This window comes from Varroa jacobsoni, unplaced genomic scaffold (genome assembly GCF_002532875.2).
Source record: "Varroa jacobsoni isolate VJ856 unplaced genomic scaffold, vjacob_1.0 scaffold_694, whole genome shotgun sequence".
Lineage (NCBI taxonomy): Eukaryota > Metazoa > Arthropoda > Arachnida > Mesostigmata > Varroidae > Varroa > Varroa jacobsoni.
The window spans coordinates 390,601-408,357 of NW_019213596.1; the positions used below are offsets into that span (position 1 = coordinate 390,601).

A 17,757-nucleotide genomic window follows, 5' to 3' on the forward strand; every position below is an offset into this window, starting at 1 on the left:
AGATATATATATATATATTCCTCTGGCAGAAAAAGGAAAACCACGAATGAACAAAATTCGTTGCTACATATGCGACCTTCCTTCTGACACTAACTCTATGTCCATGTGTGCGATTTATTTAACAATTACTTATATAGATATGTGGCTCTATGGCAAACGCTAAATAAGCGTAAGTTAGGGTATAGGGATTATAGTCAAGAAACTAGCCAAAACAGCTGTAATTGGCAACGTGACCTTCAGACCCATCTATGTCCAGAAAAATGATCATGCTTTTTGCTGTGAAGATGGTTCACGTCACTATGATACAAGTAGACATTATACAATTATGAAAATGATCTTTGGTGGCAGTTTGATCTCGTTTCATGCCTCAAACATTTCAAGTGACACGTCTGACACTGCGTTAGAATCGCATCAGAGTTGTTACGCCTTACGTAAAGTAAAAGCAGTCTTTTTCTCCTTGTTTTCAGTCACTGTGATTCCATCCTGTAGACCATTGAATCTGGCTTCGTATATATAGGCCAAGTTGAGCTAAGTGATTTTAGGTATCATTGAAATATACCAGATACGTTATCTAACTCTTCAGACTATTTCCTATTAAGGTTGTCTGTAGCGGAACATAGCAGCCTTAATCTGACTAGTCGATAAGACAGACGCCCACTACCTTTTGGTATCAGGAGCTAATTTTGCGCAATGATCTATTGAGGATTACCACCTTTTTAATAGAGCATTCGTTTAGCCTTGAATTCGGGTCCTTAGCACTGCATTCGAATTACTAATCTATACCCGACCATTCCCCGACTGGCAAAAGCCTCACTATCTAGAGGCCGATGACCGACCTACGATCGCCATCTTAGGTATACTTTTTAAACCCCTCAACAACGTTAAAATAAACGTGCTCATAGTGTACTAGGAATTCTCTGGAACAATAACGTCATGACTAGAATGTGCGCGAATTGCTCATAATCCTTGCGACAAATATTCTTGGTCAACATCAAATTCACTGCCATCCTCTAGATTTAGCTATTTCACTTCAAATCATACTTTTCTACTGTCGAGTCCAAAGTGTATATAATAGGATATTTATAAAGCTGCCTCCTTTGATAAAAAGAAAGGATAAGAGTCGCCATCATCGACTATCATGCATATAATACACTGAATAGTTGTATCGGTAATGACTCAATTCATCTTGGAGAAAGAACCCCTCAAAGCTGTAATGTGTGCTAAGGTATGACTTGATTGGCAGCAATATGACGGCCTAACAGTTCTCGACTGAAGTTTGCTGAATAATCAAAGTTAATGACAGCGGATATGTTTAGGAGCTTCGAAAAAGCGCATGCCCAAATTAACTCTGCCCAGGCCCAAGCTTACATACGTAAAAAAAACTACATGGATCGTCCATTACTTCCAATCCAGTAAAACTTATTCCAAATATTGGGGTTCCATATATTATATTCCAAATATTGGGCGCAGACTCCGGTATGACGTGCGGTGAAAAATGACTTGTTAGCCTGTACCTATTCTGTAAATTTGAATCTAGCCCTTAATAGTTGGAGTTTTCATGAGACGCTTTTATCTCTGGTAGTCGACCCAGTTTTGCCTAATTTCCATGAGGATTTGTCCTTCCAGTTTGGGTACCGCCGATCAAAAAACCCATATAATACAACTTCGTACATAGCAAACAAGGCAGAAACTCAAACATGGTTATGAGCAAAGGTTTACTACATATGTATTCGCGTCGATTACGCGGGATTAGTATTGCAATCATTTTTTGGCTGGCTCAATAGCTTCATGTAGACGACGATATTAGACGACGGAAATCTAGGTTACTTAGGGTAATGACCGAGGCAAAATAACAAGCCATGTTTTGTCTATAAGGCGTAATAATAGTAGTATATAGGGAAATTATGATACACGATACTTTCGCAAGAGAGTATCGGTGCACTCTGGTGTACTCTGTCTGGGCTTGGTATTAAACGCCGATAACTCTGGTACCCCCCCAAATTACTTACTTCTGCTGTATTCAAGCTTGAGTAGCGACAAATAATGGGTTGTTCGCATAAACATGTTAGGCTACGCAGACACCCGCGTACATAGATAGTCAGGTACCTATGACTAGACCGGCATTAAAACGATAATATTTCTATATGTCCTTTGACAACATAGGGCTATGTTTAATTCAGTCGTGGGCGAAACAGTACGTATGTACTGGTGCTTTGAGCTAGCTAATACTGTTGACCTTCTACTAATGGCCACAAAACAAGCGATTAGAGACTGCGTTCCCGCTATAACGGGCTTTGTGTGTAATGTATTTGCCTGCTTGTCTTAGGGACATGTTGTGGTCGAATTGGGCAAAGACAGACAGACTTCACTTCGTGCTGGGAGCCAACCAGCCGTTTGACGGAATGTCTAACGGCAATACCGAACAGTGAACTCGAAACATAGAGGGGATGCGTTGCACACAATGTAAGCTAAAAGACGCCTGTATGCATATCTAGAACACAGTCCCTAGCTTCGCTCTTCAGTTACGTTCAGCGTGTTGCGTACGATGCTTTAGCCGTTAACTTTTGTCCCAAACAACCGTTTTCTAAATGTTAGATGAATTGCAGAGTGATTGCGGCCAAATTGTTAAATAGGTTATCTCGTGGATCTATCCGCAGCCTAGACATAAGGCTAGTTCATTCGCTAGAAGTCCAGGGTCATGAAATTTGACCAAAATTTCCTAAATTTATGTTTTTCATGTTTTATCACACCGGTTACCCACTTGTAGATACACCTGATTACGTCGATCGGTATGTGTTTACTTAATTTGGAAGTCTCTATCGTTCAAGTGTGTAGCGTCGATTTTTACTGAGCGTGGAGCACTTAATGCAATGATAGAATTTACATTCGAATTTTGTAGGCTAGTAAATTCAGTGCCCTTAAAACCACTGTGCAGCAGGTCACGTCATCCTGATTATTCAGATGTACCCTTTTGTCCAAATCCTTTCCAACGTGCTATCATTGACAATCGCCCTCCGGCGGAAGGAGTATTGTTGGGCTTTCTCGAATACGCTGATTGTTATAAAAACCATAAGCCGTTTATTTCTTTCTGCATTGCTAATGAAGCGACTTATTACATCTGTACGCAGGACAGATACAGAACGCATAGATATCTTCTCATAAATGTTGGTAAAAAAAAAAATGTTTTCATCGACTCGTTTGGCTCTGAAATGCACATTGTTCCATTTTGATTTCTAATCGTATTTCATCTTTAAATTAAATTATCCTTTATTAAGGACGAACTAGTTCCAAATGACAATTTAGGTCCCATATTAAGAAAAGTTCGTTAGAAACTTATCACTATGGGTATAACAGGTTTCCTAATAGCTTCTGCATCGCTTGTTAGCTTAACTCGAGAACCCATTAACAAAAGATAACACTATGTGTCTGGAACGATCGTGTCGCTTCTATCGGCTGATTTCGTCCCGCTCTAAATCGATCACGCACAATTTCGAAAGAACGACCATTTACTCATACCCACATCGACAGATCACCGCGTTCCAGTTATCGATGTCAGACTCACGATTTAAGGTTAGTCAATGCATTAGTTTTACTGAAGAACTCGAACTTACTGCTGTCGATATCGCACTCAGCTGTAATTTTGACGTGCGCGCCACCGGGGCAAATGGGCCATGGGCAATGGGCACTTTTGAATAGTATTGTAATTGGTAGGCGCTTTTTCACATTGATTTGTAATGTTGTACATTTTATTCTAATTTAGTATATAACATATTTTGTTTATTTATATCAGGTCCATGGGCTTAAAGCCTCATAAAGGCATTTGTCCCCCAGTATTGTGTTTTCCCTGTTTCCAATACTGTAATTTGTAAATCTGTGTAGTACAGATTTAGAGGTTTGGTGGAGTGTTCACAAGATCGAAAGTGTCAATACGCTAATAATTTAGCAGCTTTGACCCTCGATATTATCCCCCTATTGAGAGCACGTTTTCCGAGCCTGCAGGGTCGAGTGCTTTCTTTACTATTACTGCAAACGGCTGCACCAGCTAGGCTTATTTCAAGATCAACTTTCGTAACATTCCTAGCGCAACAGAGAGTGCAATCAACAGAACCATAGGCGCCTCAGCACTCACAACCTGGACATGGGTCAGGATGGGTCCTTGATGAATCCACTAGCACGGTAACGCTAGGTGTAGCAGCGATGGCAAACTCAGTCTGAGTACAAAATGCAAAACGCTTTTTGGCTTCTATCAGCTCTCCTAGTTAAGGGGCATATATATCAACACAGATTGTAAGCTTTCTTGACGCCGATTAGAGCCAATCACACCGAATGAGCTTATGTTCGTATGTGTGTCCTAGTTTTTAATCTTTAACATACGTGTTTTTCATTTAATTTTATTTATGTATGTATGTATTAACTTCGTCAAGTTTTTATCAAAATAAAATTAATATCGAGGACGGCTCAAGGACGCTGGCCATCAAAAAAAAAATACTGAATAGTGTAAACAGAGGAAATTACACGAAGATTACCTCTATGCTATATTACGTAGAAACGAATTCCTAAAGCGAGGTTATTAAGCGAGCATAGCCACACACGCATCCCCACTAGCCTGGGGCACAAAAATGGTGAGCTTATATCTGAGCTATTACACTCACAAGTAACTATGTCAAAGATAATTTACGGCCTCTACTCCACCTTGAAACTAAACTTGCTGGTTAGTACAAGCAAGCATTTTCTTAGAATGATCGAATCTCGAAATTTAATCAGTTTCTATAAGACTTCACAAATTTATCAAACCCTTCAATATTCGAAAGGTCTGAGAAATTAACGATTTAGTATTGCTCCATGGAGTTGATGTTGAATCAGGTTCGCGCATATTTATAACACAAATCCATCAGCAGACGTTCACTAGTTCTTATTAGATCTTAAAAGGCTACATCGTTATATTTTGACGGGTAAGTTCTCCCAGCCATGATCCTGCTGGTTATGAAAACTACTTGGTAATAACTATACTCTGCGTGATTTCCTCGAAGAGGACATTCTCGTCGCAGTGCAAATTCAGTCAGGCAGAAGGGACTAACCGAAAAAGTACCGTAGTACTGCTCGTCTCACAATTTCATCGTCTTTGGTCGCTGGAGGATAGGCGAATGCTTTAAACTTCAATATAGAAGGAACAGAGCTGGGAATGGACAAAAACGGATAGCCCCAAGTTTGTCGCGTTCACCCCAAGCTTTCTTCCAAATAGCCATACCTAAATAGACACAACAGTTTTCCCTTTTTAGAGGCCAATTTAACAGTGCGTATTTCTCAGAGAGCACGTATCTGACTAAAGATAATCGAAAAGTTGGTACACTGGATATAGGAGACATCAGGTGTACCTAATAGTACGGGCGAATAGTGAGGATACGTCTGACACCACCCTGGCTTATAATTCACATCAACTGGGCTGGGCCAGCCAGACATGTCCTCGATGCTCACCCAAAAGCCATCAGATACACAACGATCATACGGCCATAAAGATTACGCGGCTGGGGGAGCAACTTCAATATTTAACTAATGCTGAGATACGCAACTTCAATAGCCCAGACAATCAGCCAGCTTTCTCATCTCTAGTTGGTTGCTTTCTGTGACTTTTAAAACAACAGCAGCAGCAATATTACGTTCGAGAGGGCGATGCTCGAGGTTTTTGTGCTAATAATATGCGCTGTCCTAGGTTAGATAGACGAGGGTAAGGTTCAGGCCACCGGTAGAATGGCTAAATAAAATGATAATGTTCAGCCGATGTTTACTTCACCACTCTCGATTATTTGCTCATCCATAGTCCGTCGTATATATATATATATATATATATCTATTACGTAATGCGATATACTAATTAACAGTGACATATAGGTGAATGCTAACTAAGACAATAGCATGGATGGTAAAAAAAAAACAAACGGTAGAGATGAAGATGTTTTTTTCCTTTTCTTAAAAGCTCGTCGAACCGTAGTCTCAGAGAACTCAATTTCGCAGGTGCTGTCGAACTTCGTCATAGGAAAATTAGTGTGTGTCCTGACATTCCGAGACGGGCTTTCATCGTATTACACTTACTATGCCCCCCTTGCGGTTGTCTAATTCAGGATCGTATTGGATATGATAGATAGTACAGATCGAGCGACAGTTTCTAAAATTGATTGATTTGTTAGGATATGATTATTGAAATACTCGCGCACGACACATGCAATGAAGCATGCACAAACACTGGTCTAAGTTATAGCTATTATAAAAAGCCATTTAATTATAAAAAATGAAAAATATTTATAAAATTTTACTTATAAAACACAATGGAGGATTGTCGTGAAATGCGTAGATCATCCGACTAAGTGAATTCAAAAAAAAAAACGTGCAGAAACTGGTATACGTATACTGTTTTGCGTAATAGTATATTGGCGTATACAGACTTTATTTTTTCACTCATGCTTACCCCTCTCTGTGGCCCTCGGCGACAATCCTTGGAGAATTTTGGCTTTTCGTTAATACGACACAGCCAATTACAATTACTGCTTAAGAGAGCAGCGTCGAACTATCGAGTGGCTCCGATAAAAGCGACAGGCAGCCAATAGATAATCTAACCAGAATTTGCTGGCAGTGGATGTCGTTCGCAAACAGCCAATCGCAGAAGTGCATTTTTGAAAGCGTAGAATGCTGCGTAAACAAAGGCAACGTGTCCTAGGGGCGATGTTTTCTATCATGAATGGTACGGCATGTGGAACAGCCATCAGTCAGCGTATGGGGCATTGATCCTGAACGCTTTCGCTCATTGTGACTGTAGCTGGACATCATTGTATTACAGTAATGTACTAACTGGAGAGACCTGCACACGCTGTGAACCCTCAGCAGAAATACGCATAAAAGAGTAGGTAACTAATATAGTCCTCCTTTATCTTACTCGGTTCCTACTCGTATTAAGGCAATTATTTAGGGGCCTTATTCCAATGGGTCCTTGAAGTAACGCTCTTCTTTGAAACAGTGTTACCGAAGCCTACAGTGGGAAGTATAACTGAGAGCCAACTATGCAAATGATTTGAATGTAGACAAAACTGGTCGGGTCAGCATGCCTACAGCCAGCGAAGATGATTCTGAACGATTCCGAAGTGTTGGATACAGCTTCCGTGGTGCTTGTTTTAGCTTTACGTAAAGCCTTTCTACGCAAAGGCTTCTCCGAGACGGATGACGTACGGTGAACGAGAAAACAGTCATTCGTAAACTTTGTACAGCGAGACATCACTATTTAAAGAAAAACATAACCATGCCTATTGAAATCTTAAAGTGCCGGACACGTCCTCGGCTTTAAGAAGCATCGTGGGAAAAACAAAACAGCTAACAAAATCAAGGAATACATATATTTGTGAGCTTTTATGGTCTAGGTTTATCTAGGTCCGTTGTGAAATCTCTAAATGATGTGTGTGTTCATGTGGCCTAAGCCTTACCATCCACTTATCTCCCATAGTAATTAGGGGCAATGAGTAAAAAAAAATCCTGCTAGCGCCCTACTATTGCAGATAGCGTCGACAACGAAATTGGAAAGACAGATTTAGCAAACTAATCTCGTATGTAATTTTTTTGTTACTGTCTGCCCATGTGCTATATCGACTTCGGACAAATTGTGTTATCTCTGTTTATCTATTCGGTCTTCCACTTTATGGATGATTTGTTCAGCCTCACAATTAATGGACTCCTTACCTCATTGACGCTTAACTAATTAACAGAATTGATTTAGAACAGCAGAATTAAACTAGTAATGAGCTGTTCGATAGGCGAATGGAGATTTAATTAATCTTACCTTTGTAAGGATATCATATAATCGTATTATTACAAAACTAATACAAAGGCGAAATGGGCGAAGGCCATCTATCGAAAGTGTTCCCTGCAAACACAGATTTGTATAATAAGTTTATTTCAAATTGTTACTGACCAGTTATGGGTTGTTTTGCATTTTAGGAACGAATTGAGGGCCAGGACACGTGAGGAACTACAAAATAAAAACCAAGGATGAAGGCCTATGGTGAAACTGGGTAAGTATTTAAAACAACTTTCCGAGAAAGCGTATCTAAATAGACGGCCACACTAACTTATATTCTAAACGCACCGACGTCTTTTAAGTATGCAGAAAATATACCTGACTGATGATACGAAGCGCGGGTGTGCCTCTGAAACAACATTAAGTACAATTAAGCCTGCCTTATTCTTCATCGTAATGGCTTTATCGTTTTGCGCATTGTTGGTCTTCATTATACTGATATATGTGCATTCTAATAGCAGTCTTACCACGCGTTCCTTGTTGAAACGACAATGTATTAGTGATTTGTTTCTGCATTACTTAGCACCCGACGTGTACGACACAAAATGTCTGGGGTATCATACCAATATTGCTTTTGAAGCCAGCCGCAATCGAAGCGTTGCTAGCTTGCTTTTCTCGACACTAGTCATAGGTCGCCTTCCCGAAAAAGCTGTCAAATCTACAATGCCACTATGATGTGATGGCGCCATCAACGGTTCGACGCTACGGTCGTCCATTTTCAGGACGTTTTGGGGATGTTCAAAGTAGGCGACAAGGCATCAGTGTTTTTCAGGCCATCCTCGCTGTGGCTGATCTGGCAAATTTCCCTAAAAAATACCTGGGGTCATTTTCGTTCCTGTTTAATACGTCCTAATTTCCGAATATCAGAACCAGTGGAGTGTTTTGCGCCCAACGGAGCAGCGCAGTAATTGAGATGACAATGAGACACACGACGCCGACAGCTTGGCCGTGATGCTCCAGTACTTGTTAGCATAGTTGTGCGTTGTCGTCACGCGATTTCGACAGATGGAGGGCGGTCTGGAAGCAGACGCTTCTGTGTACGTGCGTTTGCCCCTCTGGTAGCGAGATGCAGTCCCTCTCTGGTCGACGTACACTTCTACGGTGAAACAATACGGATTTCTCTTATACCTTGAGGCGATGCACATCCACCCTGTATAGCAGTAAACTTGGGCTTGCACAGTCCTGGTTTTTTATCTCTCGGCCAGGTATAGGACCTTTTTTCTGGAAACAAGACATCGCAGCAGCTGCACAAGGGATTATTGCTTGTTTATGCAGATTAATGGCGCGTTAATTAAAGAACTTGAATTCCTAGCAACGGCTCAGTAATAATTTTGAATCCCTCGAGTCCTGTCAGCTCACATCGCATTTCGGCTTTCATGAAAAACCCAAAAACATTGGCGTTTCAAATGACTTTCTTGATGCATGCGGAGTTCAAGTATTGCTTTGAGCTTATATCTAACAGTAAGCACATAACAGAAATTCAACGAGAATCCTTATCCAAGCCCAATGTTTTAGCAACAGATTAGCTGAAAGTAATGACAATTGACTTCTTTACCGACATTAGATACTATCTATATTGATGAGTAGGTTTACCACAGAAAACTATCATCATACGATTTACACGTCTCCAAAGTGCCATTCCCTGATCGACGAGGTTACGGAACAATTTAAGTCTAGTCCGACGATCCCGTTTCTGCTCTGAACCCGGAGTGTCATGCACTACGTTTAACAGCTGTTTTTCCTGTACGATACCAATATAGATAGGCTCAGTAGATTACGATTCAAGCGACTTAAAGTTGTTCTTTTTTTCTATTCTGCACCGCTTACTTACAAACTCCGTTTCATCAAACGAGTTGTCATTTGTTACCTGTCTCCTTTTCTCCCTCGACCCATTCGATTTCAACGTCGTTATTTCATTTATGCTCTGGTCGTGCTGCGCCTCAACCGCATTTCTCTTTTCGTTCTATCCCTAATGAGCAAGCGCTTATTGACATGATGCACTTTTCCCATAGGAAACCCGCAACCCGTAAAAAATAAGGTTGTGGGCAGATATTCAGGTGAAGTTTGAGCGAAACTCGCTTTGTCCTTTGTAATGTAGGGGGGTTTTAATATAATACATGTGCACGGTATTCTTCATAACTTCAGAGACGGACGGCTATGTGAGTGCTTCCGTTCCTCTTCCTCTTTTCTCAAGGCAGAACAGACATGTATAGATTAGATAGCTACCCTTTGTCGTCATACAAGTGCTCCAAACAGTTGTACTTTGCGCAAGCATTTGTATAGTACAGCCATTGGGATTGTGAGAACTCGTTGGTAAGTTAAGGTAAGATAGAGGGGTGAAACTGCGCGAGAGAAATGGTAACAAAAGTCGTTTGAATTTCCGCTAGTATTTCTGATGGTAACGCGGTTATTTCTACGTTTTTACTGCCCTCGACGTCATTCTTCTACGTTTCTCGTTAAAGTCCCAGTATAATCAAGAACACAAATAGTTACACTGCTGTGACGCTATATGGAGTAAGACAAAAACAAGTAAGAACAAGCCTCGCATCAAACGTGGCTTATTTTCTTGATGACAGTAGCAGTAACCTCTAGCCGTAAGCAGCGAGGAAAGCCACTGTCAAAAATAGAAGCCTTAAAGGCGCCGCCATTTCAGTAACAACAGGACGAGGCAGAAAATGCAAAGCATACTATTTTTTCTAATGATTAGAATGAGGCCAAAACAAACGACGTGAAGTATTAATGCTACATGATACGGCAAGAAGTTATGCTGAGCCACACCGTATCGTTTGAGTTATAAAATATCAGATATCAACCACAGTATATCGCTTTACAGTATGATAAGCGAGGTAAGGATACTATAACCAGTTCTAGCTTAAAGGCAAGATGCGTTGACAAAATATTTTCTTATTGGTAGGTAGTACAGGGATAGCTGGTAATAATCGGTAAGTTCATCCAAAAAAAGAGAAGGACAACACATCACTGTAATTTTGAGCCGCTCAGCCAGTCGTTGCGATGGGCAGAATTTGGCCCTGATTCCTAGGTTTTGTTCCTAGATTGATTTCTAGGCTGACAGAAGCGACGGGTCGACTGGTCAGAACAGCGGTGAGCACTGTGTTCTTCTGCCCGTCCCAAATACGACAAGGCCACTATACAGGACGAGAAGGTAAACGTGCCAGTCGTCGGGTCTTGCTGAGATAGACGTTGTAACTTTTTAAATTAGTTTTCTGCAGGTTAGATATCGTAGCCACGAAGCCCGCTTGGCAAAAAACACCTTCACTTCGAAAGTCGTCGCACGTTGCTTTGCAACTGTCGTCTTTAGGAGAACCAGAGGGTGCCGCGTTGGAGGGATTCTGCTGGTTGATGTCGGCCTGTTTAGCGATAAACCAGTGGTCATGTGTCTATTATTAGACATGACCTAAGAGACTACATTAGTAGCCGAAAGAAGTAGCCGCTGTGACGCGAGATTTGAAAATGCAGTCACAGCGGTTTTTCGAGCTTTAGAAAAGTAAGCTCTGGAAGGGGTATCAAGCTACCGCAGTGGGCACAGAAAAGTTTCTACGACGAATTGTGACCATTACTAAATGGCTTTAAGGGTTAGCGTTTTATTAATATATGCAATCATGCTATATCGAATGCACACGATTGAAGTTGTACAATATTACCACGAAGCGTAACATACATTGGTACATAAATACGATACTGACCAATGATTGCAACACTAAGGTTATCCATTATGTACGTCAGCTATGTTTAATAAAGTAATTATTATATAACACATATAATATTATTATTTTAAATTTAAATTAACTTTAACTTATCTTAAACTTTAACCTAATATATATAGTAATAATTATTATTGGGGAGTGGACATAATCACCGTTGCAGAAACCGAATAAGATAGTTACTAGGGAAGTATTGGCTCGTTAGCTTGAAGCTTTTCTCGAGTTACTATTGACAAAAGGACTTATTCTTTAGCTGAAGTCGTTTGGAGAATATAAACTTCAGTTGAGTCCTGTAATATGATGTATTTACGGCCTGTACGCTATGTAAATAATGTTTGCATAATGTAAAATTAACGTTTACCTATCGATTATTCCCATCTATGTTTCTGTTACGAGTCTGTTTCATAGATTCGAGATTGTGCGCATCCGATGATACGGCCGTATAAAATTTGTTTGAAATCTTCTAAAACACAGTAAAGCATAAATAGAAATTTGCCTTTACCGACCCACATACCACTATAGAAGGGTGCAGTAATTTTAATGGCGATCTTGTGCCGTCTGTCAAATATCGATGGGTGTCTCGCAACCACTTCGTTTAGCTGACAGAGATCAGCAGGATTAAAACTTGTATATAAAACCTACACTTGTTACGAGTATTTAGACCCGATCAATCTCTAACCGAATGGTACTTACAACACTATCGATCTACATTTGATGTTTGTTTACAGTTACAACTTAATTAGTTTCCATAAACCTGAATCAACTGTCATACGTCAGATGCCATTACGAATGCATTACAGATGCCAGCCGAACGACAGTGGGTTACAGCGGTTGTCCTAGCTATAGTGGTTGCTACGATTACGACGACCTCTTGGGCTGGGTTTATGCTAGTTTCAAGAATTCAGAAACTGTTACCACGCAGCGCTCTGCGTGGTCTGTTTGGCTAATACGCATCTCCTTGAAACACGGCATATAGCACCCCATATCGAGCCAGATAAGCCTGCCAGATTCTGCCGAGGACTGAAATGGGCCCAGTTATGTCGGGGGTCCACCCTTGAATGATCCCCGTAGTAAATATTTGGCTGTTCAGGTCTGGCGTGATTACATATAACATACATAACAACTAAAAATAAAAGTTTCTACATAGTAATCAGATAGTTAATGCATGGAGTTCACTTCATTGACATTATCACTGCGGCTCTATATAGGTCCATTTCGAGAATCGAGTAATATTATTATCATGGATACAGATAATGTCAACCTAAGACCAGGTTGCGAACGAGCTTCGTGGGTTAGCTGAATCACGCTATTCTCCTTTCGGTACCGACGGTCTTCGACTAGGTTTCATTACGTAAATCAACAGCAATGTTGAATCGAAAAAGGGCCTCGACAGGCTGAACCTAAGTGATGCGGGGAGTGTAAAAACAGTTTGCGGCGTTAGCACAAGCTAAGTGGTGCTCTGGGGGGTAAAATGGCAAACCATGCTTATTCCTGGTACTGCAAGTTTAGCTGATGCAGGCAACGGCAGCTGGTTACAGGTTCAATACTATTTTTTCCAAACGTATCATATAGAGACAAGTGACTTGACAATTATGGCAAGCATAGACCTGTGTTAGACTAAACGTTTCTATTGGTGAATCACGTTATGGTCGTCTGTGTATAGTCAAATTTGCATGTGTTTCTTCTATGGGCAACTGTTAAGGTACTGAAGATCAGGGGTCTTTGCTAGTGCTGAAGACACAAGTATCGGCTTTTTTTTCCAGATATGATAAACGTGCAAACCTGCGCCGCATAATATTGAACTTTATTTATGTGTTAATTTTCTACCTATTCTTTATAAGGGATATGCAGAATTATCTGAACGAATTGGCGCAATGCTTGCCTGTCAAAGACACATTCATATATGAATAGCGGCCCGTCTACAATTAGATAATACGCTAGATCCATACTTACCGTAAACACACCCATAAAGATTAGGCTGTTATTAAAGTTCCGCAAATTTCCCAGATATTATAGCACTTTGAGCGCATCATACTCTCTCTACCTGTCCTATCTTCAACGATCATTTTCGAGATACCTTTTTGAACGCCCACTATCAGTGTTCACTGCATTCGTTGGTTAGTCTTAGGATTACAACGAGAACAACATAGAGGGCGGGACATTTTTACAAACCTTATTGGAAATGTGCGCTGTCATCTTTACTGAAGCTTGTTAGTGCATTCGATATCTTTCAATGGAAGAATGTTGTCCATTGCTTCAGTTTGTGTTAAACATGTACCTGGCTTCGTCGGCAGCCATCGGATACAATTATGACTGCTGAAGATATCGCGGCCTCTTGTGACACTCCGATTTCTGCATGGCAAACAATCGATCGACAATGTCGATTTCTGTGGTTTCGAACTATCGCAATAACACGGTACGAATTTAAAATGAACAGCTAGCGAGAAGTTCCGCATTTTTCTCCATACAACGCGTATGGGAAATTCAGAATGATTTTTGACGCAAAACAATACTAAAGGGTATCGAACAACCCACTTTCTCACGATAGGGCACAATACTATCTCTAACCGAAAAGCAAGAAACTAATGAATAAATTCTGCAGTGGTCCAACGATGCTGTCTAGGTAAACATCTTCGGGTTTTAAATAGAAATTGAAATTGCCTCGGATCACCGTTTTTCGGTTAGAAAAATAAGGACACGTATCTCTCAAAGGTACAAAAAACAAATTAGTACAATAAGCTGGTAACAGGAACGACTATGTAAACTTTAGCTTTTTCGGACAGCATGAAAGTAGCTGATACAGAGGCTGGATCGAACACAACACAGCCAAGTGAATCAATAGAAAACACATGGCGACTGACGTCGTGTATAGGTTAAGCAGGTACTACTGGGCTACGGACTTGGGACGAACAACTTTGCTGTTCCTGATGTTTTTGGCTTTAGAAGTTATCATAGTATAGCCCATTTTTTCATGGGGTCATAGTGCAAAATACGCTTTGTGGCCGGATACGCCGGCATTGGTTGACCCCTAGAATATGTGTCGAGCCATTTCCGTCTTTTCGTGCCGCGTGCCTTCAAGTGTTTTTGACTTCCAAGGTTAACTTATAAATCCATAAGAATACTAGATTGCCCCATGGTAGCGTAGTGGTTAACGTGTCTGCCCGCTAGTCTTAGGTCTAGGTTTGAAATCGGAGCCAAACAGACTTCATTCAATGTTGAAAGCCAGCCGTCTGATGAAATGTCCGACAGTCATACTGGACATAAAACTCCAAATATAGATGTATCCTTGATTAACGAATTCAATCGAACGAATGGCAATCAAACAACCCATAGAATTATTATTTAGACGGTATATTTGAACATATAGAAACATATGGGTAACTATAACGCGTGTGGGCCCTAATGGCTTTCGCTTAGGCAATAAAGAACGCGTGTATCTCTGTACATAGGGCACCGCAAACGCAGGGTTTCACAGTGTTGAATACCCAAGTTGATTATACGATATACTGAAATGGCCTATTTGAGAGAGTAAACGCCAATATTACATCAGCGAAGATAGCGGATTCATGTACACGTAAAGAATCCTAGGGAAAATCTGTTGCGCAAAATACCTGTACATGGCAATCTGATTATTGTAATATTTATTATTGAATTGAGCAATTGAATATTCTTCAATAAATGTATCATCATGTTTTCTTTAAGGCTTATTGATATGCGATCTCTGTAATCAACGAAAATCCTATTTGTCTGGTCTAGGACACACGGAAGGACATTAAGAATGGAGGTCCATTCTAACTGACGTTTCGCGTTCTCTATTATCAGTGAGCGATAGTGTGCCTGCATTCCTTGTCTATCCAACGTGCTAAACGTGCACTTACGTTAACTTGTTATTGTTTGGTTCAACACCTTAGCGAACCATCGGTTGAATCCGTCGAGATAAGGAATGACGTCACGCAAGCAGCTAAAAAGATGGACGAGCTCCAATTAGGAGACGGCCTGCAAGAGGATGGAAATAGCGCTGACAAAAGGGATACCGATAATGATGTAAGCGTAATGATAAACGAAGTATCATCTGTTTTCTTTCCCACAACTTCACATGATGCAATAGATTCGAAGGTTTGTCGGCCTGTTACAAAGGAAATTACGTGAATTTACCGAGGCTATATAATCAGTTATGAGAGAACTTAGTCATTATCTCAGTTGATAACAGAAGAAACTAGAAAAATTGTTGAACAGCTCGTTATTTTTATTATGGGAGATACATTTTAGTTGGGACTGATGATTCGCTTGTGTATTTTAAGACTCGGTTAAAATAGGGATTTAGGCTTGTTCCTATTCCGTGGCTGGATCCATCTGGATACATACACTCGATGTCATAGCACAGAAAACAGCATTGTCAGCTATGAAAGCTATTTGAAAAGCATTACTTCTAACAGTTGAGCTCGGCCTAACTGAGCAACTGAGTCGAGAAGTCAGATGTTTTTTTAGCTTAGCTTTAATACATTTTTCATTGACACAAACGTGTGTACGATGTGTGCCGCGAGCTAATCACGTCATTGTAAATATGCATTAAGTTACATTTAAATGGCACCTAATAATCTACCTTTTGGGGTAGAGGGAAAATCACAATAGGGCCCATACTTCCACTTGTAAAGACGAACAAAAATTTATATCCATCTTGCTTGAAACTATTCTAACAAGTAATGCCCTTCATGTTGAATAGTTAAAGGATGTATATGCTTTAATCTTTATGTATTTTTTGGGGCATTTCAGGAATTGGCCCAAATCGATCTCAAGGATCCTGGACTGCAGGAGGCGGCCTTGAAAATTCAATCAGCATTTAAGGGATTTAAAGCTCGCAAACATAAGAATTAATAAATATTCCATTTAAAAAAATTAAATTAATCCTACCACTGGTGGTGAATGGCGTTTCACCGAGACATCGGCAACTTTGTCCAGTTGTCGTGGCTTAAATCGCGAGCTATGTAATTCGGCCACAACTGAAGAAAAAATATGCTAACTGGCTTATTTCTCTTGCCCATCTCCGTGAACCATAGAGTTTTCCAATTGAAGCTTGATAACTAGAATCACTATTAATGGCCGTCAAGACGATTACAAAATTGAAGACAAACGTATTATTTACAATTCTTTATTTATAATTATATTTATAATTCGTTCTAATGAAGTTCTAGTGATATCTTGTCTCGATACTTGCTACGCAGGTGCACTTATGGCTAGAATACGGTGATAGGTGTTGGCCATTTTATAAGGCTGTCTACGGTAGGCTCCCCATTCAAGCGTGATGCAAAGAAGATTCGGGGATGTTCCTCACACAGAACTCTTATATGAACATCAAGAAATCACGGTCATCTTATATATATATATATATATATATGGAAACACTTGCTATATTATAAAATAATTTACTTTTATTCCATGTCTGAATCATCATGAAAGGGCGCCCCTTATTGCCATAGTCATATTCTGCTTCAAAGAAGACATAAAAAGGAAATTAAATATAGATTTGATTCTTAAAGCTTGTAGTACTGTCGTTATATATGTAGATATTGGCATTTTATTACATTCTTTAGATTTAAGAAATCTTGTACTGATGATTACCTTAATTAGAATTCCCAGTCAGATATATATGATGGCCCGAAAGCTGAGTGATCTAGATGTTATTATCACACAGAGAGGTTGATTACATTTTTAATTTAAACTCATTGAGCTTCTCGAAGTCAGGCAACGTTGGATACTCCACCAATGTACATATCATTCGTATTAATTAATAAATTATTTATACCTAGCATTTATTTATTTTCAATTATTTGATTTTATACAGAAAGGAAGGCGACACACTTTGGCAATGTGAAGCAGAAAACATCAGCGAAACATCACTAATTTCACGTCAAGTTAGTAATCAATCAAACCTCATTTACTCATCTTTGCTGCTAACAGTAAAAAAAGCTAATGTAGACAGATTTTTGCTTTACTTTCTAAGATTGATCTTGAAGCCAACAGCAACGTAGACCCTAGGACAGGAGGAGCGAGTCCGCTAAAAGATACATGACGTGATAGTCCCATGTTCTTCTGAAAAAAAACTTTGACGAAATCTATTTGTTCGAGGCTCTTCACTGTAAGGTCTTCCCAAAGGACGAATATCCCATATATTACGATCGAACCTACCTTGAGGAC

The 17,757-nt window shown here is 40.0% G+C and overlaps 1 long non-coding RNA gene across 6 annotated transcripts in view; it reads left to right on the plus strand.

Moving 5' to 3' along the window:
• Positions 1–17,371, plus strand: part of LOC147753161 (uncharacterized) — a 21,476-nt gene extending 4,105 nt beyond the window's left edge. For 2 of the 6 annotated variants that reach the window (XR_015312028.1, XR_015312032.1), the window contains 3 exons: positions 7,981–8,054; positions 15,474–15,606; positions 16,336–17,371. This is a non-coding gene — a long non-coding RNA (uncharacterized LOC147753161). Of the gene's footprint in view, positions 1–2,326; positions 2,464–3,497; positions 3,571–6,810; positions 6,896–7,980; positions 8,055–15,473; positions 15,607–16,335 lie in introns of those variants that run through there. The other 4 variants (XR_015312030.1, XR_015312029.1, XR_015312031.1 and 1 more) reach the window with 4 other exon arrangements.
• The last annotated feature ends 386 nt before the right edge of the window (positions 17,372–17,757 follow it).